Raw genomic sequence first — 6,949 nt, 5'->3', positions numbered from 1 at the left:
TCAAACTTGTGTTTCATCAAGTAGACATATCCGTACATAGATAGGTCGTCTATGAATGTAATGAAATAGCTATACCCTCCTCTGACACTAATATTCATAGGTCCACAAACATCACTATGTATTAGACCTAGAATTTCACTAGCTTGTTCATCTTTTTCAGTAAAAGGTGACTTAATCATCTTTTTAAGAAGACAAGACTCACAAATCGATAATGATTCACAATCATTGATACTGACGATACCCTCTTGTGCTAACCTGTATATCCTGCTTTTGTTAATATGATCGAGCTTGTAATGCCATGGGTAAGCATCTGTGACATTATTTAACTTTAGGCATTTATTTGGAGTGTATATTACACTCACAAGTTGTGACAAAATATAGATGCAATTTTTTGATTATTCTCGTATTATTGTAATATCATTCATAATGATATCATAATAATAATTCTTTATTGATAAACTATAATCATCTTTGACCAAAAGACCAATAGAGATTATATTATCAAGAGATATGGACAATAATGATAATCACTTAAAATGACACTATTAGATTTGAAAATAAGCTCGACGACTCCTAAAGTCCGAATTGAAATTTGACTTTCATCTTCCATATTTAGTAATCTCTCATCGTTTTCAAATTTTCTACTAACTTGAAATCCTTACAATGAATTGCATATGTGAACTGCACTTCTGATATCCTATACCTAGATAGTAATGTCACATATAGAGAAATTACAAGATGTTATCATATAAGCACATTGACCAGTAACTAATTGCTTGTTTATCTTTAACCTATTTGGATCATAGTCTGCTTAACTTGATTCAGTCCTAAATATTTTAGCTAGATTGGGCTCAAGACAAATATTCAACTTCTGATACTGGTTATCAAAGTTGGATCCAATAAGCTCATTATTGTCAAACAATGAGTAGAGCGACAAATTACTAGCCATTTTTGAAAAAAAAAATATAGACCTAATTAGTATATGAATTAATCAAACTTAAAGATATGGACTTTAATCTAAAGATTTTTTTACTATTTTATACGAATTGATAGCCTCAACCTTCAATTCAAAAAATTATTTTAATTCCTTAGTAGGTACTAGAATTTACACAGGCTACATATAAGCTCGAGTATGGCTCGATCAATCCATATGCATCTACTAGTAGGTTCTCAACCAATTATTTTTCAAAATAATTTTTAATAATTAATTTTATCTTAAATTTTATTTTAATAGGTGATAGGCCTTCATTGAAAGTCCTGATTAGGTCTAACCATTAACATGAACCTACTCAATAATTCTAACTAATGAATAATCATATTCGAATATGGCTCGGCCAACCCAACCATCCATCAGATAGTACAATAAAGTTATCATATGATGAATAATAATACCATCATTCACAGAAACACCAGACAAATGGCGCCTGCAATGTCAATCAAAAATAATGGATCCAATACTATTCACCTTAATGGGAGGCTATGATCTAATTATCACCATAACTAGCTCATTTTATGGATCTAATAATTTAAAAAATTTGATTAATATAATTTAACAAAATTAAATGCACAGACCAGCTAATCTCAATCCTCTCACTGACTTCACCAAGTCAGATCAGAGTGGACTAAAAATAAGTCGATCCAACTGACAAATTGTCAATCCTCCTACTGACTTCACTAAGTCATGTCGAGGATAAAGACAAATCGAACTAAAAGCACCTAAATCAGTCAATTGATTTTCTAGTAAGCATGGATCAATCCTAATCATTAAGTGATCTGATCAAAATTTGATTCACCATGTTGGCCAAGTAAGTGAGATTGGTGGGAAGGATATGCCATTACTCGTCATAGACTCAATCTATGTGAGTAGCTCCTAATTAAAAATCATCGATGAAGACTGCCAAACTTACCTTAGATACTAACTGATTAATCAGTTTCAATTGGATCAACTTATGGATTTGGGTTTAACTGCTGAGCTCAAGATCAAAGTTCATTTGGATCTAATCAAAGACATAGACTCGATCAATTACAACTATTGTATTGGCTCTAGAAAAATCCTGATTTAATCTAATTTCTCTCCTTAGTCTATTTAATCTTTGATTCTAACCCTAAGGTCTAATCCAGTTAGGAGGATCTAATCAAGCTAACCCATAAACCCATCACCTAAATTTTATGTGAATGATATTAGACCTTTAATTCATAATTTTAGATCTAATAAGTTCAACTTAATTCTTAATTAAGTTTGAGACTGTAGATAAGGATTTGATATTTAAAAATAATTTTAAATTTTATAAAATATTTTTATAATTAATTTTTATACATAATTATTTAGGTCTGAAACTTAAATCGGCTTATTCTTGGATTGAGCCGATTCATCATAATAGGTCGACTAAATTTTGAGACTTAGTTGACTCATTGATGTTGCATTATTAATCATAATTCTTAACCTATTTTATGGAGTCAACTCAATAGAAATTAAGCTAACTAATCAAAATCCTAAGTTGATCCAAACAATATTGAGTCGACTCAACAAGCAAACTACAACAATTGTATTAATTTTAGATCAAAATAATTCTATATAAACAGTAATAAAATTAATCATAAATTATTTTAGAATAATTCTAAATATGTTTATGATTCTAGATTTTATTTACAAAGATTAGATGCAACTATTTTTCATACAATGTATCACATACACAATCCTAAGATTTTGCAGAAAAATAAAGTTTTCTTTTCGTATTCATCTTCATGGGATAAAGTCATAATCGCATCCCTACACATCATAAGAGGATCCAATTGAATGAAAAAAAAAAATCTAATCTCTATTACCTCCTATGACCGAACGACCTAGTGACAAATCTGATCTGATTACTTTGCTACTCAAATCATCTAATCTAAATAATTTAGATCTAATCTAAATTATTTTAGATCTAATTATTACATTTTGATCATATCAAAATTAGATAATAATCATCATAAATAAAAATCATATATTTCAATTTAAAATCAGATTTTATAAGGATCAGCATAAACTAGGACAATCTTTATATTGTAAGGGATAAACCTTACAGCAGAACAACCTTATATCAGTTTGTACGATCAGATCTATAATTAATTTTAGATATAAATATCATATATTAGATCTAATCTAAATTAAATTATAGATTTAAATGTATATAATATCATGTCATATCAAACTGTGGCTCTGATACCACTATTGGAATGCACAGGAGTTTCATACATGCATTTCAAAAAAATTTATAGTGAAAAATATTAGATTAAACTATTTAATTTATAAATATATACATAAGATCTAATCTTAAAATTCTTACAAATAGATCTATGAATTTATATGCATAAAAATCTAAATTTAAAATAATAAGAATATGAATCAAAAATTAGTATTTAAAAACAAATCTGATCTACTGCTATTAGGGTTTCGAACCCAATATCTGAGTATGGATAGTCGAACTCCATGATCGAGAACATAGATCTAGAAGTCCTCTCTGATCGCTCATAGTTGCACAAGCATCTGACCTTTACAGATGGTCCACACGAAGTCCTATGATCGATCAGCCCTCTACGAGAGTGCTAGCTCGCACAGTCAGCTTCTGATGGCATATCTGATTTGATCTCCTTCTTTGACCGCCTCGAATCTTTCTGATGTCGAAGATGGATCAGAAGAGGATGCCGGATAGTGAAGAAAAAATAGACAAAGATACTCTTCTCTTTGATTTTTTCTCACCCAGAAACCCTAGAATAGTTTTAGGTTTCTCACTCGAGAGGAAATAGATCTTCTCCTTTATTCACACTAAAGAAGATAGAAGCCCATCCAAAACTCACACCCCAAAGAAGGTATTCAGCCCCTCTTTCCCTCTGATGTTTCACAGCAAAAATTAAAGAGTGGTTGGTACACAAAAATGTGAGCTTTTTATGGTTATTGCACAAATCGATTAGATAGGATAAGAGCTGAAGTTTGTTGCAATTCAAATCATTTTGAATTTCAATTTAACTTCAACTTTTTTTCACTCTTATCTGATTTAAAAAAGGACTTACCAGAGAGTTTTGGGCATAGAAAACAATCAAGAATACTTCCTTTTGATCGTACATAATAGGTGCCTTCATAAGGAGCCAACGTGTGGAAAGATAGGAATAGAAGTTTAAATTTAATTCAAACCATTTTGAATTCAATTTAAAACCAACAAAATCATATCCCTAATGGGTGACAAAAGAAGATTTTTGGTATAGATTTTTCAGCACACAAATCAATTTGTGCAAAAAAAAGGCGTAGAGAGAAAGGAAGGTGCAAGGGAAAGAGTTCCATTCATTTGAGACTCTAAAATTTAGCCAATTCAATTTCTTTCAAATCCAATCCAATTAAACCAACATAAAACATGATGAATCTAATCTGATTAGACTCCCATAACCTCAATTAAATCTAATTACATCAGTGAATTAATTGAGCCATAGACCCGATCAAATTAGGATCATTTCTCCCTTACCGATTAAGTCATCTCATAACCACCTGACCTGATTGAATCCAATTCAATCAGACTTGATCCAAACTTTAATGCTTAATCAAATTGAGCTAATTAGTGATCTAATTGTTGGGAAATATGACCCAAAAAGCCAATCATCAAGCTATTGACGGTTGAGCAACCAAGTATTGTAATTGATTTGTTAATAAATAAAATATATTTGGCATCTTCATCATAAGCTTTCATCTTCTAATGAACTCTGTTGTTATGATGAAGTCCTTAGGACTATTTAAGTTCGATAAAGAGAGAATTTATCGATTAGTCCTTAAAACTGTTCACGACCAAATGATAAGCTGTTAATAAGGACGACAGCTTCTATCGAGCATAGGTCGCTGTAGGCCATATGGGTTGGTTGTCCTCTTAACCAAGGAGTGTGGAGATACTGGTATGGCATACAGGTGAGATGTAAAGGTACATCATCATTGAACGTGACCAACTCTAGAGTATTCTGCTGTCAAGAATGTCTCTGATGGGATATAGGTATAAGTGTCCCTTAGACTTGAGATTGCCTCAGTGACTTGCAAGCAACTCACTGTGCTTTGGTACTAGACTAACTGAATTTCTAATTCAGGGATGGAAGGCTTCTAGGCACAGTTAAGTACTTGCAAAGTCAGAGTGTGATCGAGATGAGATTGACCACTCCAAGAGTTGGAGAAGAATGAGTCGCTGTATTTCAATTTAGCAAAACCTTGGCCAGAATAATCCATCAGATGGATTTGATATTTTGAAATACAATGTGGACAACCTGATCAGAGTTGACAGTTGAACTCTGGGCTGTCCTATGATCATTTTGGTCAAAGAGATGAATTATATGAAAACTATATCCGCATAGGTTCTAAGGATGTTGTTCTATACATTCGACCTATCCGGTCGTCGGGTACCATTGCTAGATGGTCACTTCGATTGGTACAGAAATTTATTTCTGTGCTACCGACTTAGGTTCGGACCTATGAGATCACACACATTAGAGTTCATGATCTGATCGGATGGTTGATCAACGATTAAGAATCGTTCTAGGGTTAAATGATCAATATGATTGACATTTAACCCAGTGCAAGTGTTGCAGGAGGATCGATTAGCAATTCGATTGCTAATTGGCTTAATTTGATTAAGCCAATGGACTAAGATTAAGTCTAATTAAATATGATTTAATTAGATTTGATTTGGACTTGATTGGATCAAGTCCAATTGGTTTATTGGATAAGCCAAGTACAAGAAAAAACTAGTCCTAGTTCAACTAAGACTTGGGTCAATCTAATTTCTAATTTGATTAGAAAATTAAATCAGGTTTAAATCTAATTTAATCTGATTAAATTAGGTTCTTAATTGGGTTAAGACCTATTTTAATTGGGTTGATCTAATTTTGGTTTGATTTGGTTTGAGAAACCAAATTAAAACAAGTCATAAGATAGAATCCTAGTAAGACTAGGATTCCACCTTGCACCACATAAGCCTTCCCCACGCCCTCTCTCTCATTCAACGCCAATCTCCTCTTATTTTGTGCGACAAAAGCCCTCTCCCAGGTCTCTCCCATGTTCACAAAAGGTCTCCTCTCTTCTTTCTTACATGGAAGGTGGTTTGGATCAAATCAAAAAGGAATAAGTTTGGATTTCGAATTCTATGAGATAGAGTTTTAGAAATCCAAAACTCTTTCAATTTTGCACCGAATTTATCCATTTTTTTTTTGAAATTTTCATGATTTTTAGGGTATACATTGTGCACCCTTTGCTGGTGATCCATGCATGAAAATAAGGAGAAGGTGCTCAAGAGTTGGGCGCCCCTTATCTTGCCATGTTTGGATAAGCCTTGACTAGGTATTTGACCTAGACAAGGACTCTATCATATCTCTCTATATAAAACGAGTTTCTTCATAAAACTTTTAAAAAAGATAGAGATTTGAGAGATCTTTGGGCCATCCAAAACTTAGAGAGAAAGAACTTTGGGTCGTGGAGATATAAAAGACACAAGTTAGGGTGTCTAGAGAGAAAAATGAGAAGAAGAAGAGGATCTTCTTCTAGGGTTATTTATTTTCATATCTTTCCTCCCTCCATCTTGAGTTTTCTGAGAGCGTCTCAGATCTGAAACTCCTCCTTCTACTTTTCATCTTTGGAAGAGTCCAAATCAAGAAGAAGGAGGCACCTGATCAACCATCAAAGAAGAATCAGCGTAGTACTAGCATACTGTGCTGATTTCCTGAAGCAGGATTTCTGATCGAGATTCGTGGGCTCGTGTGGATGACTCCTAGAGGCTGGACGCGTGTGTGGCTTGCAACATCATCCTCAAGCCTGGATCAGCGAGGTTAGAACGTCTAACTTGCAAGGTAATATATCTGATCTATTGTTTAATATATACATTAGATGTAGTATAGAAACATGTTGATATGATCAACATGTAGTTCATGCTATATTTATATA

The sequence above is a fragment of the Elaeis guineensis genome, chromosome 12 (genome assembly GCF_000442705.2).
Source record: "Elaeis guineensis isolate ETL-2024a chromosome 12, EG11, whole genome shotgun sequence".
Taxonomy (NCBI): domain Eukaryota; kingdom Viridiplantae; phylum Streptophyta; class Magnoliopsida; order Arecales; family Arecaceae; genus Elaeis; species Elaeis guineensis.
This window is presented reverse-complemented; position numbering follows the sequence as displayed.